The 26,218-nt window shown below is 45.0% G+C and overlaps 1 protein-coding gene across 4 annotated transcripts in view; it reads left to right on the top strand.

The window, feature by feature from the left end:
- RALYL (RALY RNA binding protein like) overlaps positions 1-26,218 on the top strand; it is an 804,654-nt gene that overhangs the window by 227,996 nt on the left and 550,440 nt on the right. The window lies entirely within an intron of this gene.

Below are 26,218 nucleotides of genomic sequence, written 5' to 3'. Positions count from 1 at the left end.
AAACTGAGGGAATTCATCGCCCAGTGGCTTACCCACTTAGACTCTCCTGGGGATTTGTGATATCTGACAACGCCACCAATATTGTGTGTGCATTACATCTGGGCAAATTCCAGCACGTCCCATGTTTTGCTCACACAATAAACTTGGTGGTGCAGAATTTTCTGGAAAGCGACAGGGGCGTGCAGGAGACGCTTTGGGTGGCCTGAAAAATTTCTGGCCACTTTCGCCATTCAGCGACTGCGTGCCGAAGACTGGAGCGCCAGCAAACACTCTTGAACCTGCCCCGCCATCACCTGAAGCAAGAGGTTGTGACGCGGTGGAACTCAACCCTCTATATGTTACAGAGGATGGAGGAGCAGCAAAAGGCTATTCAAGCCTATACATCCACCTATGACATAGGCAAAGGAGGGGGTATGCACCTGACTCAAGCGCAGTGGAGAATGATTTCCATGTTGTGCCAGGTTCTCCAGCCCTTCGAACTTGCCACACGTGAAGTCAGTTCAGACACTGCCAGCTTGAGTCAGGTCATTCCCCTCATCAGGCTTTTGCAGAAGCAGCTGGAGAAAGTGAAGGAGGAGCTAAGATGGAGCGATTCCGCTCGGCCTGTGGGACTTGTGGATGAAGCCCTTCATTCGCTTTGCAAGGATTCCAGGTGGTCAATCTGTTGAAATCAGACCACTAAATTTTGGCCACCGTGCTCGGTCCTAGGTTTAAAGCCTATGTGGTGTCTCTCTTTCCGGCCGACACAAGCCTGCAGAGGTGCAAAGACCTGCTGGTGAAAACACTGTCAGCTGAAGCGGAACGTGACACGTCAACAGCTCCTTCTTCATTTTCTCCCGCAACTGGGGCTGCCAGGAAAAAACTTAGGTATCCTAAGCAACCCGCTGGCGGTGATGCAGGGCAGGCAGGACCAAGTTTGGACATCTGGTCCGGACTGAAGGACCTGGCAACAATTTCTGACATGTCTACTCTCACTGCATATGATACTGTCACCATTGACAGAATGGTGGAGGATTACATCGGTGACAGCATCCAAGTAGGCATGTCAGACAGTCCGTACCTGTACTGGCAGGAAAAAGAGGCAATTTGGAGGCCCCTGTACAAACTGGCTCTATTTTACCTGAGTTGCCCCCCTTCCAGTGTGTACTCTGAAAGAGTGTTTAGTGCAGCCAGGAACCTTGTCAGCGAAAGGCGTAGGAGGTTGCTTCCACAAAATGTGGAGAAGATGATGTTCATAAAAATGAATTAGCAACTCTTCCAGGGAGACCAGCCTCCAGAACGTACAGAGGGACCTGTGGTGGTGGATTCAAGCGGGGACGAATTAATACTCTGTGAGGATGAGAATGTACACAACACTGAAGAGGGTGAGGAATCGGTGGATGAGGAGGATGAGGACGACATCTTGCCTCCGTAGAGCCAGTTTGTGCAGGGACAGATTAATTGCCAGCTTGTTTTGTGGGGGCCCAAACGAACCAATCATTTCAGCCACAGTCGGGTGGCAAACCCTGGCGCTGAAATGATTGGTTTGCTAAAGTGTGCATGTCCTGTTTATACAACATAAGGGTGGGTGACGGGCCCAAGGACAATTTCATCTTGCACCTCTTTTTTTTCTTTGCTTTATGTACTGTTTGGGGCCTAGTTTTTCAAACTGCCATCCTGTCTGCCACTGCAGTGTCACTCCTAGATGGGCCACGTGTTTGTGCCGCCTACTCGTGTCGCTTAGCATAGTCATCCAGCTACCTCGGTGCAACCTTTTGGACATAAAAACACTATTGTGAGGTGTGAGGTGTTCAGAATAGACTGGAAATGAGTGGAAATTAAGGTTATTGAGGTTAATAATAGCATAGGAGCAGAAAACCCACAAATTCTGTGATTTTAGCTGTTTTTATGCTTTTTTAAAAAAAAAATACAGATCCAAAACACAAAACCCAGAACCCAAAACACGGAAGGGTGGTTTTGGCAAAACCAATCCAGATCCAAAACACGAAGAAAGACCCAGATCCAAAACCAAAACACGAAAAGTGGCCAGTGCACACCCCTAATATATAGCCATATCTCTATCATTATATATACAAAAACTCTGTTGGATATTGTGTTATGACTAACATTTTATTCTAGCTTGTTCCTGAATAATAATATATATATTTTTTCCTGTTATTACAATTCAGTGTACAGTATGTGTACTGTTACTGCAAAGTACATCAGTCTACTCTTAAAGAAGTGCAATGATTGCAATAATTATTCAGGAATGGCAGGTATATAAGTTTGCATCAAGGTTTTCAACAAGCCAACCTCCTTAGTGGACTGGTCACTGGTCGGAGGTTTGGGTGGAGGCACTAGGTATGGGTGTGGAATGTTGGTTTGACTGTTCTCACATCATACATTAGCATGTTATCCTGCTTAACATATTGACAATGACGATTTCGACATTCATCATATCTACACGGATGACATGTGGACATGATAAAATGTCGACATAACGTCCCTAGTGGCCCAGCATTTACTTACCTGGTCGAGGCAGCAGCGGCGTTTCCAGCAATTTCTGGATCAAATCTTTCAAGTGACTGTCAGTTCTGGTGGATTGAACTCATGCATCGGTGTTTCCAGTACATATACTCGCCCTAGCCCAATCCCCCTAGTGCCTAACACCCCCCAATAGCCTAACCCTATTTTCCTCCCCCACAGCCTAACCCCATACTACCCCAGCAGACCAAACTTAACCCTCCCTGCGGTGCCCAACTCTAACCGACGGCATTCTGAGACTGTCGACATTTCATGTGGTGACATTTCAGATGTCAACATTGTGAATATGTAGATATTCCGAGGATGTCTGTCAACATGTTGAACTATAGATACAAAGAAACAGAAAAAAAGAAGGGCTCTCTTTGTGGGGCACTCTTATGTTTAAACAAAATGATAAAATATAACTTTTATTTCTTGACCTATAAAATATGGTCCCTCAAAGGTAACCGAAAGGGTAAGTCATAGTATAGGTAGGACTACTAACGATTAACAAACATGTGACAATAACATACAACACAGAAATAAATAAATATGAATAGACATATATGACAGAAATCTTTACCAGTAAAGATTGAGAACAGGAGGTTCTCCTAAAAGATAAATCTCCTTATTGTATAAAGGAATTATATTACTCTTCCCTTTGACTTTGTTCATGCATTTAACTTAGCACCTCCATGGTCTGGGTACTATGTCCACTATGTTAGAATCCAAGATATGTGGTGAATCACACATAAATGTAAATAAACATCAAAAGTGGAATATTGCGTTCATCACATGCTTAATCATGACATACATAAAACACATAAATATATACAGAAAAAGAATCAGCGAAAATCTTTTACAAGATAATTTGAGAACAGAAGTTCTCATGCAGGGTATACCTCCTAGTATGAGTGAGCTTAGTACATATGGCCTGATATATACAAGTATATTGGTATCTCCAATATGTAGTCCTAAGATGCAGCAATGATGGATATACTGTATCTACTATATGGAAGAATCAAGATATACTATTAGAGAAACAAATATATGCATAGGCATCAATGATAAAATATTACGTAGTGCGGGTGACCAAGCCCAACAGGCTATGTATGTCATGATTAAGCATGTGATGAACGCAATATTCCACTTTTGATGTTTATTTACATTTATGTGTGATTCACCACATATCTTGGATTCTAACATAGTGCACATAGTACCCAGACCATGGAGGTGCTAAGTTAAATGCATGAACAAAGTCACAGGCAAGAGTAATATAATTCCTTTATACAATAAGGAGATTTATCTTTTATGAGAACCTCCTGTTCTCAATCTATACTGGTAAAGATTTCTGTCATATATAAGTATCTTCATATTTATTTATATCTGTGTTGTATGTTATTGTCACATGTTTGTTAATTGTTAGTAGTCCTACCTATACTATGACTTATGCTGGCTATACACGCTGCAATTATCGGGACGATCCGCCCGATATCGGCGGATCGCCGCGATTATTGTAGCGTGGGGGGACGCGACCGAGGGTTAAATATTGCTCGGTCGGGCATGCTGGATTGTCCAGCATGCCCGTCCGATGCGATATTTACCCGGTAACTGTCGGCCGCAACGGGCAGTGTATGCCCAGCGCGGCCGACAGACAGACATTTCCTGTGTTCCTTCCTATGGAAGGAACAGGGAAATGTCTCCTCCCCCGGGGGCGGAGCGCAGATGTCGGGCTATACACTGTGAGATTTCTCTCACAGTGTATGCCGGCGACATCTGCGGCTGGCAGCCGGCCAGATAAAATGTCTGTCGGTCTGACAGGCATTTTATCTTGCCGTGTATGCCCAGCATTACCCTTTCGGTTACCTTTGAGGAACCATATTTTATAGGTCAAGAAATAAAAGTTATATTTTATCATTTTGTTTAAACATAAGAGTGCCCCCCAAAAAGAGCCTTCTTTTTTCTGTTTCTTTGTATCTAAAGCATAATCTGGCTCTGGGGAGCACCGCCAATATGAGTTATTACGGTGAGATATTATATCTTGTACTATTCCTTACATTTTGATCAACTATATCTTGTATGAATATTTATGTGCATATTCTGTGCGGAGTAAATAAACACCCTTTTTTTCTCAACATGTTGAACTATATCAACATTCCAGTGTTGACATTATGGTTGTCGACATGGTGAATGTCAACCATATGACTGGATACTCTAGATACAATAAAAGGATGAAGAACATTCTCCCAAAGATTGTATAAACTTCTACACATACCCATCTACAGTGAATCAGGAATTGTTTTATCTCATACCCCCATAATGGGGGTCAGTGGACCTAATGTACACTGTACACTTGTGCCTTGGTTTTGCACTGATGCACCATCCAAGGTTCGCTCAGCGCATTTATGAGGTACATGGCTTTTGTCCACTTAAACAACCCCTGAAAGTGCAAGTCCACCTAGCTGTGCATGACTACATACTGTATGTCACATCACGTCCAATCTCTTTCCACTCTACTACCAACCTTTTATTGAATAAAAAAAAATTAAATTTTTGGGGAGGGGGGTAAATACTTTTCTGTTTAACCTTCTTGATGGCTTTAATTATTCATGACAGAGGAGAAGTCAGGAATATCTTTGTTACATGTGATACTTTCGAGTGTTTATAGCTTTGGTTTACTGCAGTCAATGTACGCATAGAAATGTGAGCTGGGTCTCTGCCTGCTCACAGATGGTACAAAAATCAAATCCCTTTCCTCTGCCCAAATCACCCAATGAGCCGATATTGGGTGATTTGGGCAAATGTATATTCCTCCACAAATACTGCCATCTTGATCTTTAACACTGTGCACTTTAGCTGAACTAAAGGTGCGTACACACTAGACAATTTTTGGAACTATATATATATATATATATTAGGGGTGTGCACCGGACACTTTTCGTGTTTTGTGTTTTGGTTTTGGATCTGGATCTTTCTTCGTGTTTTGGATCTGGATTGGTTTTGCCAAAACCACCCTTCCGTGTTTTGGGTTCTGGGTTTTGTGTTTTGGATCTGGATTTTTTCTTAAAAAATAAAAAAAAAACGCTAAAATCACATAAATGGGCCTTTTTTTGTTCCTACGCTATTAATAACCCCAATAACATTAATTTCCACTCATTTCCACTCTATTCTGAACACCTCACACCTCACAATATTGTTTTTAGGCCAAAAGGTTGTACCGAGGAAGCTGGATGACTATGCTAAGCGACACAAGGGGGCGGCACAAACACGTGGCCCATCTAGGAGTGGCACTGCAGTGGCAGACAGGAAGCCAATCAGCGTTATGGTGCCCATTTGCATGTAGCACGAACCCGGGAGATCCGTGCTACATGCATCTGTGTGATTGGCACAGAGCAATGACAGGTCCGTGAGACCCGTCTGTGCTGCTGTGGTAAAAAAAAAAAAAAAAACCTGTGTAAAAAAAGAAAAAAATGGCGTGCACCCCCCCAAAAAAGAGCAACCAGCCCCGGGCATTAGTAACCCAGTGCTGGGTGTGCTTAAATACAGGGGACAAACGACATAGGGGTCCCCTGTACTTAAGCACAACCAGCACCGGGCTAGTCAGAACCAGCGCTGGTTGCCAAAATACGGGGGACAAACGACGTAGGGGTCCCCTGTATTCTGCGCAACCAGCTCTGGGCTCTGATCCGGTCCTGGTTCTGGAAATATAGGGGACAAAAAATGAGTAGGGTTCCCCTGTATGTTCCAGAACCAGCACTGGACTTTTTCTAGCGGGGGGCTGATGCCACAGCCAGGGGAGCCCTTTCACCGGGCCCCCCAGCCGCAGCATCAACCCTGACCGCTAGTCAGCCCAGGCCGGGGATCCCTGGAGAGCTGGGGACCCCCCCAATAAAGGGGTCACCCTCTCCAGGGCACCCCAGGCCCAGGCTGATAGCCCGGGGCTATCCCCGCCACCCCTGGTGGCGGTGGGTGGCGGGTTGATTGTGTGGTGTGGTGTAAATAAAGAATATCAAACATTGTCTTTACAAGTAGAACTGCAAGTCCCAGCTAGCCTGCCCCGCATGCTGGTACTTGGAGAACCACAAGTACCAGCATGCAGGGCATTAAGGGCCCACTAGTACCTGTAGTTCACCTGTAAAAAAAATGTTTAAAAAAACACAGGACACACACACCGTGACAGTATAAGTTTATTAAACATACATACACACACACACATGTACACATACTCACCTATGTAACCTGTAGCATCGGTCCACTTGTCCGGTAAAGTATCCCTAGGGGACCTGTGAAAAAAAACATACTCACCATCTCCTATGCGAGGTTCTGTCCTCTTCGTTCCAAAGTAGGCATCCCCGGACTTGGCAAAAAAAAAAAACGAAAACGCGATCCACGAACTTAGTACCGTTCTATAGAACGGTACTTCCCGAATGAGAGCTTAGCAGCGGGGTATCACCATGGAAACCCCGCTGCTAAGCGTTCATTGGCTGAGAGAGGTCATCTCCCGTCTCTCAGCCAATGAACGGCTCCCTCCATTGTAGTCAATGGTGGGAACCGCAGGGTAAACTTTAATAACCTTGCGGCTCCCAGCATTGACTACAATGGAGGGAGCCGTTCATTGGCTGAGAGAGACGGGAGATGGCCTCTCTCAGCCAATGAACGCTTAGCAGCGGGGTTTCCATGGTGATACCCCGCCGCTAAGCTCTCATTCGGGAAGTACCGTTCTATAGAACGGTACTAAGTTCGTGGATCGCGTTTTCGTTTTTTTTTTTTTGCCAAGTCCGGGGATGCCTACTTTGGAACGAAGAGGACAGAACCTCGCATAGGAGATGGTGAGTATGTTTTTTTTCACAGGTCCCCTAGGGATACTTTACCAGACAAGTGGACCGATGCTACAGGTTACATAGGTGAGTATGTGTACATGTGTGTGTGTGTGTGTGTGTGTATGTATGTTTAATAAACTTATACTGTCACGGTGTGTGTGTCCTGTGTTTTTTTTAAACATTTTTTTACAGGTGAACTACAGGTACTAGTGGGCCCTTAATGCCCTGCATGCTGGTACTTGTGGTTCTCCAAGTACCAGCATGCGGGGCAGGCTTGCTGGGACTTGCAGTTCTACTTGTAAAGACAATGTTTGATATTCTTTATTTACACCACACCACACAATCAACCCGCCACCCACCGCCACCAGGGGTGGCGGGGATAGCCCCGGGCTATCAGCCTGGGCCTGGGGAGCCCTGGAGAGGGTGACCCCTTTATTGGGGGGGTCCCCAGCTCTCCAGGGATCCCCGGCCTGGGCTGACTAGCGGTCAGGGCTGATGCTGCGGCTGGGGGGCCCGGTGAAAGGGCTCCCCTGGCTGTGGCATCAGCCCCCCGCTAGAAAAAGTCCAGTGCTGGTTCTGGAACATACAGGGGAACCCTACTCATTTTTTTCCCCTGTATTTCCAGAACCAGGACCGGATCAGAGCCCAGAGCTGGTTGCGCAGAATACGGGGGACCCCTACGTCGTTTGTCCCCCGTATTTTGGCAACCAGCTCTGGTTCTGACTAGCCCGGTGCTGGTTGTGTTTAAGTACAGGGGACCCCTATGTCGTTTGTCCCCTGTATTTAAGCACACCCAGCACTGGGTCACTAATGCCCGGGGCTGGTTGCTCTTTTTTTGGGGGGGGGCACGCCATTTTTTTCTCTTTTTACACAGGTTTTTTTTTTTTTTTTTTACCACAGCAGCACAGACGGGTCTCACGGACCCGTTAGTGCTCTGTGTCAATGACACAGATGCAAGTAGCACGGATCTCCTGGTCCGTGCGTGCATCTGTGTCATTGAAATACACAGCAGCACAGACGGGTCTCACTGACCCATCTGTGCTCTGTGTCACTGTCAATCACACAGATGCATGTAGCACGGATCTCACGAGTCCGTGCTACATGCAAATGAGCACCATAATGCTGATTGGCTGAGAGCCGTGACAGACGGCTCTGTCAGCCAATCAGCACTTTGCCCATTAAAGGCAAAGGCATTTTTTTTAAAATGGCCGCTCGAGGCAAAACCTCGAGATCCGACAGCAGATCTCGAGGTTTTGCCTCGGGAGAGGGATCCGGGGCAGACAGGGAGATCCGAGCTTGGGCTCGGATCGCCCCGGATCCCCGAAGTTCGGGTGGGTTCGGTTCTCAGGGAACCGAACCCGCTCATCCCTAATATATATATATATATATACATATATCTTATCATACATATATATATTTACATATATATATATATATATATATATATATTATTTTTTTTTGGCTAGATGTTTTTTCATTGGTTCTACCCCTTTGGGATTGCTGTTCTTTCCTTAGTAAATCTCACAATATGTAATGTCTGGCCCCTTGGGCTGAATCCCTTTACTCGTCCCGCCTATACATATGTTGTGTTACTGATTTGTTTGTATTCAGCCTGCAGAAGTGATTTCTTGTTATGTGTAGTGGTTACCATCTCTGCATCGCAGCACTAAAATCATGAGTTCAATTTCCAATCATGGCAACTCTGTGTGGAGTTTGTAGGGCTCTCCTTGTTTGCATAGGATTCCTCCTGGTACTCCGATTTCCTCCCACTCTTCAAAGATGCATTAGAACGACATATCATTCAAAATCTAGTGTGTATGCTTTATGTCGCCCAATACCAAATCTGGCTAATGCTTAAGATGGAATAAACATTTTGGGGCTTATGTAATAAGTTGCGACTTGCAGCCGCTGCGGGGACTCCTGCAAGTCTTCCCGTACTTTTAAAGAGGCAATCATTTTAAAAGCAAAACCAGCTTGGTTTCGCCTTTAAAATGATTACTGCTTTAAATATACGCAGGGCCAGATTATAGGCGGGGCGAACGGGGCGGTCGTACAGGGGCCCCCACACATTGCCCCGACCTGGCCCACTCTGCTATCTCCGTTGCCCACCCGGCGTCCGCAAGCATGGCTGACTCGCACACTGCAGTTGCACCCTTATCCTACTCACCTTCCAGTCCAGGGTCCAGTCAGGGTTTTCCTCAGGCGGCGGAGATGTGCTCCTCGGCGCTCTGCTTGCTTGCCTGGCTTCTCATTCTACAAGCCCAGGCTGCTGCTGCTCCTCCTCTGTGAAAGCCGGGCCAGTGACAACACCTCCGGCAGAATGAAGACGGCAGCCGACGGCGTGATGCGCACCACTCGCGGCGGGTCCTGACAGGTAATGCAGCGGGTCCTGGCCCCCTCCATGTATGTGCATTTTGCCCTCCACTGCCCATTGCAGCTGTGATGGGGGGCTCCAGCCGGCAACCTTGCATTGCAAGATTGTACCTGGCTGCCCAGAGATCTCCTTTCTGCTCGCTCTACTGCTCCCTATGTTCCCTACTGCCATGTGTCGTACTATCATGCAGGGACATAGGAGAGGCAACAGGAAGTTAGTGTCTATTTGATTGGTTGGGGCCCCCACAACTTAGTTGCCCCGGGGCCCCCACAAGTCTTAATCCGGCCCTGAATATACAGAAAGACTTGCAGGAGTACCCGCAGTGGCTGTAAGTTGTAACCTATTACATAAGCCCCATTATTTACAATGATTCCTTTTTTTTGACAATTTATCTGTGTTTGGAATAAGATGGATACAATACTGTCAGGGCCTAATTCAGACCCGCTCGCGCAAGCGGGTCGATGTTGGCCAAGTGAGCATGCGCACGACGGAGGCAGCTCCGTCGTGCGCATGCGCGAGACCCAAATAACGACGGCCAAGCCGTCGTTATGGGTCTCTCACCAAAGGGGGCGTGCTGTCGATGGCGATTGACAGCACGCCCCCTTTGGTGGGCGTGGCTGCCCAGACGGAGGCGTTCCCATTGTGTCAGTTCCCATGGTGTCAGTGGGAGTGCTTTTGGCTCTGATAGAGCCAAAAGCACTCCAGGGCTTGCGGCAACGAGACCCTACCGCAAGGGTCTTGTCGCAAGCCTGATGGTCGCGATGGTCTTGACCATCGCGACCATCATTTTGGCTGCTCGCTGTAGCCGTAGGTGGTCACCCACAGCTATGCGAGCGGCCAGGAGGCCGCTCTTAAATTCAGAGGGACGGCCCTGATTCAGAGCGAGCGCTATGTCAGTGCGTCCGGCTCTGAATCAGGGCCTCAGTTCCTTATTCCTGACTACTTTATTTTTTATATTCTTATCACTGGACTGTTTATTCCATATTTAACATTTTAATTTTGTCATTTTTGTACTTTTTGATGCAACTGAATTGATGAGAATGCTGGCATTACATAATAACAACATGTTTCTGAGTATATCAATTTGCTGATAATAACACATCACAGATTTTACAAACAGAAGGGAATTTATTTAACTACAATAATGTGATATTTGCAAATCAAAAAACAGTATGTTGTTTTTATAAAGGCTGTTTTGTTTTTCTTTCCTTAGTGCTCATTTATCTGGGGGTTTTTTACTTTTTAAATTTTGGTTAAAAAATATAGACACTCATTTTGAAAATGATTATTTACTGAAATATATCTGTGATGTTGTTTCTGTAAGGGCTAGTAATTATTAGAAACATGTATCTGTAAGGCACATTTGTCAATACATATACTGAAACAGTTATCCTGGCCATACACGAGACGATTGATCACACGATTTGGGCAGTTTCTACAGGTTGGACAGACTAATCTTTTGAAAATAGTTGTATTTTGAGTCTACTGCGACCCCAATGCGCGTCCCCGCCTTCGTCTAGTTGGATCGCAGATCAGATGGTTTGCAGAGAGATCTCAACTGATCGTGCACGAATTGACACACATTATGTGATGTGATTGATCAAATCGTATGGTCTTATGTGAAATAGTTGCATCTTAAATACAAATCGTCCTGTATCTGAAGGGAAGAATTTTCAAGGGAAATTGTACAACTGATCTGACCAACTTTTGAATCTCACCGTATATGGCCACCTTAAGGGCTAAATTTACTAAGATGGGAGTTCTATTTAAGAAGTGATGTTGGCCATAGCAACCAATCAGATTCTACTTCTCATTTATCTAGCACCTTCTAGAAGAGAATACCTGGAATCTGATTGGTTGCTATGGGCAACATCACTTCTTAAATAGAACTCCCATCTTAGTAAATTTACCCCTATTAGTTAATTTTTACCTTTTCTGATTTTCATTCACTATTAAATCAATTTACATTTTATGTAATATAAAACTATCTATCCTACTAGGAGGACTCCCCCAGTGTTAGAAATTAAATCAATAATAAGTAAATCATGTGTTATATCACCCCTTTTTAGGGTTAGGGTTAGACAAAGGTTTCAGCGGGACCAAAATGCTGAGATACAGTGCGACAAAAACTCAATTTTGTATATTTTTAATTTCAATGAATGCCCTTCTGTGTATTCCATGGTATATGTAATAGATATACCACTCTTGAGTGTACGGTCGGGGTCTGATATATGCATGCCTTTGTATGCATTCAACCACCCAAAGCGTGCATATAGCAGAGAGTGACCATCAGGTCCGTAGCTAGGGTAGTGCGGCCGGTGCCATCGCACAGGGCACCACAGGTCAGGGGGCGCTGTTTGGGCCTGTCAAATTTCTGTTTATTATCATTCTTGCTTGTAGCTTCCTCTTATTTCATCCCCAGCATCTCCTGGCCTCTCCTAACTTTTCCCTGGTCCTTCCCCATGAAGCTATGGCCCTTTTTTGGGTGCATTATGCCCCTTGGAAAAATGAGGGGGGCGCCAATGCTCTTTCTGGCACAGGGCACCAAAAAGTGTAGTTACGGCTCTGGTGACCGTACACCCAAGAGTGTTTTTTATAAAATGGCCCCTGTTGGTACATAATAGTTCTGATGTAGGGTGAAACAGATACAGAATAGTAGGAGAAAATAGTTCAGAATAGGCTATTTAATTTGAATTATTGTTAATGAATAAACATTTAAGCCTGAAATCCATTAAATGCGATAAGATGCTTTTCGGCTAAAAAGGGCTTATGTACAAATATTGGGCAATCCTATTTTCACATCTGCGAATTCTGCATAGCCAAAAGCGGCGAAAACATTTCTCCACCTCCTGACCAGGTGAGAAGTTTTGCAAAACCCCTATTTTAAGGTAAAAATGTTGAGATTTGTTTCAGAATGACTTGGACACCCTCCTAAATGACTAATAAGGGGGAACAAAGTTTTTAATTAATTAAGCTGGCCAATAATGACATGTAATTTTTGGGGTAAACAAATGTTGTTTAAATGTAGTGGGTCAGGTATTTTGGGGGGCTGTATGGATGGGACAGATGTTTTAAACATTGCAGGTGACTGCACCAGGTGTATTTAAAAAATCATTTTTCCACTGTTATATAAAAATGCGTATAACAGCCACTTGACACTATTAACTTTGGCCCCGAATACTTTCATTAGGGCCACTAATACACTTCTATATTATTTTCCTATACAGACAGATTTCCCAATTTTCTGCTGTACTTTTCACAGGTCACACGACGGACAGATTTCGTGAGAATGCCGCGCCGCGGCTTTTGGAGTTGGATTCTGCGAAAAATGGGAACGCTCATAGGCAAAAGATGCAAAATGATAGCACAAAAAGTCCCGAAGTGTGTGAAAACTTAACATACATTAAGTTTTTGCATTATTGGAGTAACTGAATTCGGTTGAACATTAAGAATAGGCTGTTTATACTGTTTATACAGTTGAACATTAATGACTACTGTCAATGTAAAAGTGATTAATTTTGGAAAGAAAACGTGTTGAACAGTGGATTGTACTGGCAGGAAGTGCTTAATGCTTCTTCAGGGTGAGGGCTGGCATGTCTGCTCACTGTTTGCTGTGCTGGTTTCTGAAGTGGTTGTTCAGGTAAGTCCTCTTCAAGTTCTTTGGTGAGGATTGATGTCAAGTTCTTTGAGTTATGTAGTAATTTTGAGATTTCTTGAAATTTTTCTGTCAGAAATGTGTAGGTCAGTGAGGTCATGATGTGTATGTCTGTCAGTGAGGAAGTGATGTATATGTCTGTCAGTGAGGCAGTAATGTGTATGTCTGTCAGTGAGGCAGTGATGTATATGTCTGTCAGTGAGGCAGTGATGTATATGTCTGTCAGTGAGGCAGTGATATGCTGCAGTGGTGGCTCCAGAGGTGAGGCTACAGCATGGTCCAAAGTTCAAATAGGGGAGCCACACCAACTGCCAGTGATGTTTGGCAGCAGTTGGGGTGACAGTTGGTGTGACTTTCCTATTTGAGTTTTGGACCGCGCTGCAGCCCCACTTCTGGAGCCGCCACTGATGTGCTGCTTTCCTGTGAGCAGTGTTTATGTGAATGATGTTACACTTGTGGAGTGATACAGCTGTGGCTTTGCGATGAGGTTCAGATAGCAGTGGGAAGTAGATCAGGCTTAAGATGTGCAATTGTTGAGAAATAATACCACACCATTTTATAAATATAAATATACAGGGTGTGCGCCTCAGGAGCCAACGGCTCCTACTGAAGCGATGGGACATTCCTTAGAGGACGGACGAGGACCACTCTGTGGGTGCCAGTAATTGTGTAACTATTCAGTGGGGACGGAGTAGGGAGGGGGCATATTGGGAGTTGGACTGAGGTGACCTGGCATATGCTGGGTCACTTTTTACTAGTGTATATATATATATATATATATATATATATATTAGGGGTGTGCACCGGCCACTTTACGTGTTTTGTGTTTTGGATCTGGATCTTTCTTCGTGTTTTCGATCTGGATTGGTTTTGCCAAAACCACCCTTCGGTGTTTTGGGTTTTGGGTTTTGTGTTTTGGATCTGTATTTTTTTTTAAAAAAAGCATAAAAACAGCTAAAATCACAGAATGTGTTGATTTTTCTGCTCCTATGCTATTATTAACCTCAAAAACCTTAATTTCCACTCATTTCCAGTTTATTCTGAACACCTCACACCTCACAATAGTGTTTTTATGTCCAAAAGGTTGCACCGAGGTAGATGGATGACTATGCTAAGCGACACGAGTGGGCGGCACAAACACGTGGCCCATCTAGGAGTGACACTGCAGTGGCAGACAGGATTGCAGTTTGAAAAACTAGGCCCCAAACAGTACATAATGCAAAGAAAAAAAAGAGGTGCAAGATGGAATTGTCCTTGGGCCCTCCCACCCACTCTTATGTTGTATAAACAGGACATGCACACTTTAACAAACCAATCATTTCAGCGCCAGGGTCTGCCACACGACTGTGGCTGAAATGATTGGTTCGTTTGGGCCCCCACATTACAAGCTGGCAATTAATCTGGCCCTGCACAAACTGGCTCTACGGAGGCAAGATGTCGTCCTCATCCTCCTCATTCACCGATTCCTCACCCTCTTCAGTGTTGTGTACATCCTCATCCTCACAGAGTATTAATTCGTCCCCACTGGAATCCACCACCACAGGTCCCTCTGTACATTCTGGAGGCTGGTCTCCCTGGAAAAGTTGATTATTCATTTTTATGAACATCATCTTCTCCACATTTTGTGGAAGCAGCCTCCTACGCCTTTTGCTGACAAGGTTCCCGGCTGCACTAAACACTCTTTCGGAGTGCACACTGGAGGGGGGGCAACTCAGGTAAAATAGAGCCAGTTTGTACAGGGGCCTCCAAATTGCCTCTTTTTCCTGCCAGTACAGGTACGAACTGTCTGACATGCCTACTTGGATGCTGTCACCGATGTAATCCTTTAACAGACAGACGCACGCTTGTCGCTGCTGCTTTGAGGATGCAGGTGCGGCTACAGCCCACACAATTCACAAAGACAGGAAAAAAAAGAAGAATTTTTTTATTGTTTGTCGAGCACACTTTGAGGGTTACACCACCCTTTAACAGACATACGCACGCTGGTCACTGCTGCTTTAAGGATGCAGGTGCGGCTACAGCCCACACATTTCACAAAGACAGAAAAAAAAAGAATAATTTTTTTATTGTTTGTGGAGCGCACTTTGAGGGTTACACCACCCTTTAACAGACAGACGCACGCTTGTCGCTGCTGCTTTGAGGACAGTATCATATGCAGTGACAGTAGACTTGTCAGAAATTGTTGGCACGTCCTTCAGTCCGGACCAGATGTCCAAACCGGCCCTTGACTTAAGACACAGGTGCACGCTTGGCGCTGCTACTGTGTTGATGCACGTGCGGCTACTTCGCACACAAGTCACAAACACAGAAAAAAAATAGTTTTTTATTTTTTGGAGCACTTTGAGGGTTACACCACCCTTTAACAGACAGACGCACGCTTGTCTCTGCTGCTTTGAGGATGCAAGTGCGGCTACAGCCCACACATTTCGCAAAGACAGAAAAAAAAAGAAGAATATTTTTATTGTTTGTGGAGCACACTTTGAGGGTGTCACCACACTTTGAGGGTGTCACCACCCTTTAACAGACAGACGCACACTTGTCGCTGCTGCTTTAAGGATGCAGGTGCGGCTACAGCCGACACATTTCACAAAGACAGAAAAAAAAAGAAGAATTTTTTTATTGTTTGTGGAGCGCACTTTGAGGGTTATACCCCCCTTTAACAGACAGATGCACGCTTGTCGCTGCTGCTTTAAGGATGCAGGTGCGGCTACAGCCCACACATTTCGTAAAGACAGAAAAAAAAAGAAGAATATTTTTATTGTTTGTGGAGCACACTTTGAGGGTGTCACCACACTTTGAGGGTGTCACCACCCTTTAACAGACAGACGCACACTTGTCGCTGCTGCTTTAAGGATGCAGGTGCGGCTACAGCCCACACATTTCACAAAGACAGAAAAAAAAAGAAGAATTTTTTTATTGTTTGTGGAGCGCACTTTGAGGGTTACACCCCCCTTTAACAGACAGATGCACGCTTGTCGCTGCTGCTTTGAGGACAGTATCATATGCAGTGACAGTAGACTTGTCAGAAATTGTTGGCACGTCCTTCAGTCCGGACCAGATGTCCAAACCGGCCCTTGACTTATGACACAGGTGCACGCTTGGTGCTGCTACTGTGTTGATGCACGTGCGGCTACATCGCACACAAGTCACAAACACATAAAAAAAATAGTTTTTTATTTTTTGGAGCACTTTGAGGGTTACACCACCCTTTAACAGACAGACGCACGCTTGTCGCTGCTGCTTTGAGGATGCAAGTGCGGCTACAGCCCACACAATTCACAAAGACAGAAAAAAAAAGAAGAATTTTTTTATTGTTTGTGGAGCGCACTTTGAGGGTTACACCACCCTTTAACAGACAGATGCACGCTTGTCGCTGCTGCTTTGAGGACAGTATCATATGCAGTGACAGTAGACTTGTCAGAAATTGTTGGCACGTCCTTCAGTCCGGACCAGATGTCCAAACCGGCCCTTGACTTATGACACAGGTGCACGCTTGGTGCTGCTACTGTGTTGATGCACGTGCGGCTACATCGCACACAAGTCACAAACACATAAAAAAAATAGTTTTTTATTTTTTGGAGCACTTTGAGGGTTACACCACCCTTTAACAGACAGACGCACGCTTGTCGCTGCTGCTTTGAGGATGCAAGTGCGGCTACAGCCCACACAATTCACAAAGACAGAAAAAAAAAGAAGAATTTTTTTATTGTTTGTGGAGCGCACTTTGAGGGTTACACCACCCTTTAACAGACAGATGCACGCTTGTCGCTGCTGCTTTGAGGACAGTATCATATGCAGTGACAGTAGACTTGTCAGAAATTGTTGGCACGTCCTTCAGTCCGGACCAGATGTCCAAACCGGCCCTTGACTTATGACACAGGTGCACGCTTGGTGCTGCTACTGTGTTGATGCACGTGCGGCTACATCGCACACAAGTCACAAACACATAAAAAAAATAGTTTTTTATTTTTTGGAGCACTTTGAGGGTAACACCACCCTTTAACAGACAGACGCACGCGTGTAGCTGCTGTTTTGAGGATGCAAGTGCGGCTACAGCCAACACAATTCACAAAGACAGAAAAAAAAAGAAGAATTTTTTTATTGTTTGTGGAGCGCACTTTGAGGGTTACACCACCCTTTAACAGACAGACGCACGCTTGTCGCTGCTGCTTTGAGGATGCAGGTGGAATCTAGACGGGATTTGGAACCGGGGACACACTACCTCCATCAATTGTCTAAATCCCACTGCACTAATGGCGGATACCGGACGCACGTCTAACACCAACATAGCAGTCAAGGCCTCAGTTATACGTTTTGCTTCAGGATGACTGCTGTCATACTTCATCCTCATCGCTAGGGACTGTTGGAGGGTCAATTGTTTAGTAAAAGTAGTGGTGTTCCTACTTCCTCTCTGGGATGATGAACAACTCCCAGCAGCAGCAACAGCACTAGGAGGAAGTGGTTCTTGATCTTTCCCTATTTTATTTTTATCGGAGAAAGTTTGGTCCTCCATTTATGTTATATTGATATATACGTGCGGCTAAGGCGCACACAAACACAGAAAATATTTTTTTATTTTTGCTGGAGAGTAGTGCACTTTGTGGGTTACACCACCCGTTAAGAAATGAGCCAGCCGGCTCTTTACTTATGGGACACAGGCGCACGCTTGGCGCTGCTCCTTTGTTGATGCACGTGCAGCCACAGTGCACACAATTCACAAACACAGAAAAAATATATATTTTTTTTAGCACTTGGGGGGAGCACCCCTGACGGACAGAGCACCCCCTGGACAACACTACAGCACCCCTTTAGGACTGGGACACTGCACAAGACTTTGGAGCCCCTATGGACAACTGACTGCACAACACAGTCCAGCCAGCCCCTATGGACTTTGAAGTAGTGGACACAGCCCCTATGGACAACAGCAGTACAGCACAACACAGCCAGCCCCTATGGACTTTGAAGTAGTGGACACAGCCCCTATGGACAACAGCAGCACAGCGCAGCACAGCACAGCACAACACTACTCTGCACTACACTACACTACACAGCCCAGCCAGCCCTAACTCCCACCCTCCCTCTTCACTGTCCACAGCCGAGTGAGAAAATGGCACCAACGCGGGTACCTTATATAGGATCCAAAACCCGCGAGACCCGGAAGGCGGGATGATGTCTATAATGTATTAAGTATTGCTGGAATTTACCAAAAAATACAAATGCAAGGACAGAGACTCTGATAGGAGCTCATGTCTGCAATGTGTAAATAGTATAGTGACCACTAATGCAATCACTTTATTACCTGGTTCAGACCCCGGATTGCACACAGTATGCAAGCGGAGATTATTGGGTTGTTATTTGAAGCACATAGGCTAAAATGGCTAAAATCTAAAGATGACGTTAGCTATCGGGGGCCAAGTTACAGAAAGCTATGGATTACTGACCTTGGTAAGTACATATCACAATTTAGTAGCACAAATGGAAACCTTTGGGTTCTTCTTTTGTGAAAGAAAATAGGGGGACTGCAGTTATCTTCTATATCTCCTGCAGCCCCCTCCCCCTCCATCCCCTGCTGTTTTGAAGGTATTTCCCACAAAATTAATTTAGTTAATATGCCCCTATATGTATTTGCATTAGGTACTGTTACACTTACATGCTACTATAGTTTGGGCGATGTTTTCAGGACTTGCCATGCACCGGTGCATGTCCCGAGTTGGTGCTGCAGCTCTGGTCCCAGTATCCCACTAGCCGCAGCCTGATTGACAGTTTGCAGGCGTTCCGGGACAATGACGGGGAGCGTTCCAGAAAACAGAACCGAAGACAGTGGCTGCGTCCTCAGACGCAGTTTCACTGGCCCCAGCAGCGTAGTTTTTCCAGACATGCTCATGCTGCTGATGATCGCAATGTTGATCCGATGCTGTGTCTTTAGATACATCGGATAAGAGAAGCCGGCACTGAGTGTCTTTTTACACAAGATGCCTCCAGAGGCATTTGCATACTTTCGCACAGCTGCTGCTCACAATGACGTATCGGCGGTGACGTTTGCGTCCAACTCTTAATCAGCCGTACAGTACTTAGAGCTGAACATTATGGAGATCTCAATGCAAATTGATAACATATAATAACATAAAACAGGAAGTAATGGTGGTCTTGCTCTTATGAGCTTACAATCTAAGAGGTGAGGAAAACACTGGAGTAATAAAGTAAAGGAATAATAAATGTTGCTGCTGATGGGTGAAATGTTTTCGCCAACTGTAAGCCAGAAGCTTTGTCAACCAATGTATAATATGAGATAGATGGGCATTGGAAACACATAAATAATACATTTATCCATAGTGCTTTCTTGTTACAAGTCCTGCGAGTGTCTCCTATTTTAAGTATACTGCATGTGATCAATTCTAGGGAAGCCTAGGGCAGTTTTCCTTGTCTACTAATGCTCTGTTTCTGTTTTTAAATAAATAGTAAATAAATGTCCAATGTCACATAAATATTCTGATGCCGGGAATGTATTGAAAGGTACAGTATGTGCACGGAAGTCAGATAGCATCTATTATGTTCCCAGAGACTACTATCCTGTCTAAAAACGTAAACTTAAGTAAATTCTCCTGTTGAAATTAAGTCAAGTGTGAAATGATCAGAACATCTTAGCTGTGTGCTTTCAAAAATTAGCCACTTTTCAGCGTTGTCTGAAGCGGTATGCATCCCAGTCTTCTGCCTTTGTTATAGATGACCTAGTTAGATTGAATCCACATTGTTCATTTTATGCAAGAGACATATAGTGGCCACTTAAGTGCATTATATATGCATTGATTCCAAGATAGCATAAGACATGCTGCGTCCCTGCTTTTATAAAGGCAGTGTTTTCTTAATTATTCATCCTTATCCGCTAATGTAACTATAATTGCTTCCCTGTGGTGAAAACATTGACGCATTGTCTCAGTCTTGCACTGTTTATTTAAATAGTCTTAATGAGCTGTTAATTTAGGTGTAATTGTTATGCCACAAATTACAATACTGGCTGCCGATCTTGCTAAAGACTTCGCTAGTATGTACTGATCTGTAACAATGGCTTACCTGAAAGCAGCACTTTATTTTGATATGAAAGCATTTTAGTGGATGGCACATATTTAGGGGGAAATGATCCCATTTATACATTATGCTCTCTCTTATGTTGGCAGTGTTTATTGGAGAAATTGCATTTTCTACAGTCAAAATTACACCACTTGTGAGAATGTTCTTTAACTGTATAAACAATAAGTTAAGGAAGCCAATATAACAATTGGAGTTATATTGTTAAATTTATTCTTTTACTTATTCAGGCACATCAGTCTCTGCTCAACATGCAAAGTGTGGACATGCTTGATGTGTCAACATTGAGCAGGTCAACATTCATCATGTCGACCCTGATGACATGTCGATATTAGGGATGTGCAGGCTCGGATAGGTTCAAATTTTCCCGACAAGTTTGGATTTTTCCCGCCAAAAATCGGGTCTCAGGAAGAGGCAAAACGTCATCTTTCATGGACAAACGTCATCATTCATGGAGAAAAGTCCATGAAAGATGATGTTTGTCCATGATAGATGATGTTTTGCCTCTTTCTGAGACCCGATTTTTGGCGGGAAAAATCCTAATTTGGCGGGAAAATTCAAATCTATCCGAGCATGCACATCCAGTGTCGATATGCTTAGAACATCGACAAAATGTCCCTGGTGGTGTAGGGGTGACTTACCTGTACAGCAGGTCAGGCGGCTCCAGCTTTGTCTGTCGGGTCTGGTGGTGACAGCAGGATGAGTTCCTGTGGACCCCAAAGAGTTTTTGGTCAATGGGAAGAATACGGAGGACTTGTATTAATCCAAAGGGAACATGGGAAGAACATACAAACTCCCTGCATATCGAACCTTGTTTAAGAGTATATAGTAATTTTGTGTGACTCTACTATGCAGGGCTAGATTAGCATTTTACTCCCAATTAAGCCAATAAAGCTATTTCCCTCCAACAGCCTATGGCCTTATCTCTCTACTGTTTTATGCCCAAAAATACCAACATATTCCGTCTCTAGAAAACACAAGCCTGTGCCAGGTAATTAAAATGAACATGGATTTTATTTTCCATTAGGCAATACACCAGCTTACCCATCTTTGCGAAGAGTTGGATGATCCATTAGGTAGCCTAAAGGGACCTATCCATTACCCGACTTTGTGAACAATCCGACCAAAACCAAGAGGTTTTGGTCGCATTGTTCACAAAGTCGGGTAATGGATAGCTGGCAAGGACCAGTGATGCACGTGCACGCTGGGTCCTTGACAACCCCGACTGTCTACTGAACATGCCCGTCAACTTGACGATGCTCGTCAGGTTCGGAATGTTCAGGGATAGGAGGTCGGGCTCCTTCACTGAATGATGTTCCGTGAACGCCGTTCATTGCGGTGCCCGCACCACGGCGACCTGAAGGTCTGAACGCTAGACGTTGAGACTTTCAGGTCGCCTAATGGATAGGCACCTTAAGCTCTAGCTCAGAACCCAATGGGCACTGAAGAACCCGGATTAGTGGAACACATTTTTAATATTTTTTTTTTGATTGAGGGAGCTAGAATGGTGCTTTGGGTCCCATGGGGTTATGATCAGGGTCTCTATACATAATATGAAAATTATAAAAAAATATTGAATTACAAAATGAATTACTGCTGCCGATGGCTTCCCCCGATGCTGGGTCTGCCACAGCTAATCCCAGGTTGTGATGGAGTGAGACAGTACTACTGCTGCTTATGTGTATTTGTAGTTATAATTCATTCATCATACCAATCCTTTTTGTTGACTGATGTCTACTCCACTGATTCCCGGCACTCTAGTTCAATGTAGGCTTTGCTTTATTTCAGATATACTTTAATGGAAAGCAAATGTACAAGTCAATTGGAAGTGAACTTTTTCTTTGTATGTACTGTACATGCTGAAGTAAAAAAAGTGCAGCCATATATATTTTATTTTTGAGTAATGTTATGGGTCTGTAAGAGTTATTTAATTTGGGATCTCGATGCGGTTTAGGGATCAGTACTGTGTAATCTGTAATTAATATGATTGTTTTTACATTCTCCTGTCTTGACTCTCCAGAAAAGTTTGACTTCAGAACCAAAATCTTCCCATAATTTGGCACCATTGTAAAATTTGAAGATTTCATAAGCAAGTAATGCTGAAGTGGCATGCTACTGTACACAGTGCCTGATTCATTACGGATCGCAGCTGCGACTATGTACGCAATTGGGCGATTGTTGTGATCTGCGCATGTATATGCACATGCGCAAACTATCCACTGCGGTCGGGACCGCGTTAACAGAAACCACGCAGACCAATCACAGAGTGATTGACAGGAAGTGCCGTTTGTGGGTAGTGTTGGGGGGGGGGTTGACGAAACACAGGCGTGCCAGTGCATTTGAAGACCTTTGCAGGGACATGCATAAATTATCCACTGCAATGTCATACGCAGCCTGGGGATTCGTGGCGTGCGATTAAGTAATTTATGAGTAAGGTCAGGGCTTGTGCAAGTGTGCGTGAGGCTGCGATGGTACTCGATTGTACTGATGGTTTTGCAGTCTTGCTAAACATTACGGATGTGTGTAAGGTAAAGTGGGTGTCCCTGTGTAGTGCTGCGATGGCATAGCGATCGCAGTGGATTAGCATACTATCGCAGTTGAACTGCGTGCGTAATCGCTATTGCATTCGCAGTTGCGATCTGTAATGAATCAGGCCCAGAGCTGGATTAACACATCATTGGGCCCTAGGTAAGTTACTGGTTCCGACCCACACAAACGCACACACATATTTGATACATCCCTGTAAAATAAAACATTTTCTAGATAAATTAGAGATTAAGACAAGTCTTAAAATGTACCTCTACTACACGTGTAAAAATATACAGCATTTACACCTGAATGCAGCTACAGTATTTGAATAGAAGAATAGGTGCGGTCTTGCTGCACCCCATGAGTTCCACGTTATGTATGTTACGTGGCTGGCTGTTAACCAGAGTAATCTATACCTCTCCATCAATTTCGGAACTACAATTTCCAGCGTGACCTCTTGCAGGACATGCTGTGGTTTTGTAGTTCCATGGCATTGATGATCCAGATGCACTGATAAAACTAAAGTCTTCTTGAAGACTAAGGACCACCTACTGTATCTTGTAGCTTGTGTTCTGGTCAGTCTGCTTCACCTCTGTCTCTTCTCCAGGACATGCAAGGAAGCAGAGTCCAATCGTGTGGGAATACTTACTATAGCAGAAATATATACATGTACTGCTTTAAAAATACATTGGTTTCAGACTGTTAAGTAATATCTGTTTTATTTAAGGATATAAAAGTGTTTGTCTTCTCCTGTCCCCTAAAACCATCATAGAAGTGATCGCCTTTGGTTTTATTGCTTGCCTGACATATACAGTTGCTTGGCAACCTCTGTGCTTTCTGTCAGGCTTTACTGATTGCAAATGTGAGTTCTGAATACATTTTTATGGAATCACTGTAATATTTGTATAACTACAACTGAACTTTTAATTGTAAAATGTTTAGTTTTACTTCTGTGAATGAGTGTTGCTTTAAAATGAAAGCTACAAACTTTGTTTTTGAAGATTCAGCAACATCTGGCCTATGACCTGTGTAGGGTACTAATGTTTAGTTGGGTTGTTTTGGGCCTGAGGACTATTTACTAGGGATGTGCGCCGGACCATTTTTGCCGGATTTGGATTTGGTTCTAATTCGTCATCCGGCTTTGGATTTGCCAAACTGCGGTGACTGGCTTTAGATTTGGATTTGGATTTTTTTTACAAAAATTGACAAAAAAAGCTAAAATCACATAAATTGGTATTTTTTTTCTTCCTAGAGTATTATTAACCTCAATAACATTAATTTCCAGTCAATTTAGACCATATCACAGCTTATAATATTGTTTTCAACATTATTGGCCAAAGGTTGCAGTGAGCTGACTGGTTACTAAGCGACAAAGCAGCGGCACAACGACACAGACACCACAGTATAAAGCATATCTATGACACATTGCCACACAGCAGTGGCAGAAATGAAAAGTAGTGCACCCACCCAGTGGGGTACGGCCAGCAGAACACAGTACTTGTTTACATAGTGGGCTACAGCCCAAAGAGTCACAGTGCACAATGTTATTCACATTACACCGCACATAGGGCCTGATTCACATTACACCATAAAGTAGTGTCTCTTATTTATGTTACGACACACGGTAGTGCCCCTTTTACACAATGCCCACAGTAGTGACCCTTTTACACAATGCCCACAGTAGTGCCCCTTTTACACAATGCCCACAGTAGCGGTGTCCCTTACACAATGCCCCCAGCAGTTTTGGCCCCTATGCAGTCCCCTTAGTAGTAGGGTCCCCTATGCAGTGCCCCCAGTAGAATGCCCCCCAGTAGTATGCCCCCCATTAGCAGGCCCCCCCATTAGCATGCCACCCAGTAGTATGCCCCCCATTAGCAGGCCCCCCCAGTAGTATGCCCCCCATTAGCAGCCCCCCCAGTAGTATGGCCCCCCCAGTAGTATGGCCCCCCCAGTAGTATGCCCCCCCAGTAGTAGGCTGCCCCAGTAGCAGGCCCCCCCCAGTAGTAGGCTGACCCAGTAGTAGCCCCACTGTAGTATGGCCCCCCCTGTAGTATGCCCCCCCAGTAGTAGTAAGCCCCTCCCCAGTAGTATGCCCCCCCAGTAGTAGTAAGGCCCCCCCCAGTAGTATGCCCCCCCAGTAGTATGGCCCCCCAGTAGCAGGCCCCTCAGTAGTATGGCCCCCCGTAAAGGACCCCCCAGTAGCAGACCCCCCCAGTAGTATAGCCCCCCCAGTAGCAGGCCCCTCAGTAGTATGGACACCCAGTAGCAGACCCCCCCAGTAGCAGACCCCCCCAGTAGTATAGCCCCCCCAGTAGCAGGCCCCTCAGTAGTATGGACCCCCAGTAGCAGACACCCCCAGTAGCAGACCCCCCCAGTAGTATAGCCCCCCCAGTAGCAGACCCCCCAGTAGTATAGCCCCCCCCAGTAGCAGGCCCCCCCAGTAGTATGGCCCCGCCGCATCCACAGTAGCAGACCCCCCCCCCAGTAGCGCCCCCGGCCCTTGCACAAGTAAAAAAACTAACAAAAAGAAACTTACCTGTATCCCCGCTCCCGCGCCGTCCGCTCTGCTGTCACACGCTGAGGAGGGAGCCGGAAGACGGAGCTCATGTGTGAGCTCCAGCCGGCTCCCTCCGTGCAGCAGCCAATGAGAGTCTGTGTGACTCTCATTAGCTGCTGTAACAAACACACAGCTGCCGCTGGCGGCTGTGTGTTTGTGTCTGTGTAGGGCAGACCGCTATCACAGCGCTCTGCCCTACACAATAGGAGCCCTGATGTCGGATTCTCTAGTGAGAATCCGACATCAGGCGGCCGCCGTTCGGCCCCGAACGGGGATCCGAGTCAGACGGTGAACACCCGAACAGGGTTCGGGTGGACTCGGATCCCCAATGTTCGGAGCGGTTCGGATTCCACAGAATCCGAACCGCTCATCTCTACTATTTACCCCCCTCTCACATCAAACTCAGTTTTGTGTAACAATTGCAAATATCAGCTCAGAGCAAAGCAGTATTTACATACTAGTTTGTATACGCACAAAGCTGGCATCTTAGGTATTTATTTAGGAATATATGTATGTGGTTTTCCTTTGCAAAAAATATGCATTACCTCACTGCGAATGCCCACAGTCAGTGGCTCATTATATCAGTGAAGTTTATACAGGTTCAACCTGAAATAAGGTCTAAAGCTGGCCACACACATAGCGATATTTTACCCGACACATTGCAACGACAGATCGTGTAAAATATGGCCAAATCC

The sequence above is a fragment of the Taudactylus pleione genome, unplaced genomic scaffold (assembly GCF_031769625.1).
Source record: "Taudactylus pleione unplaced genomic scaffold, aTauple2 ptg000114l, whole genome shotgun sequence".
NCBI classification, from domain to species: Eukaryota; Metazoa; Chordata; class Amphibia; order Anura; family Myobatrachidae; genus Taudactylus; species Taudactylus pleione.
Note: the sequence above shows the minus strand (reverse complement) of the source record. Positions and strands in the feature narration are given on the sequence as shown.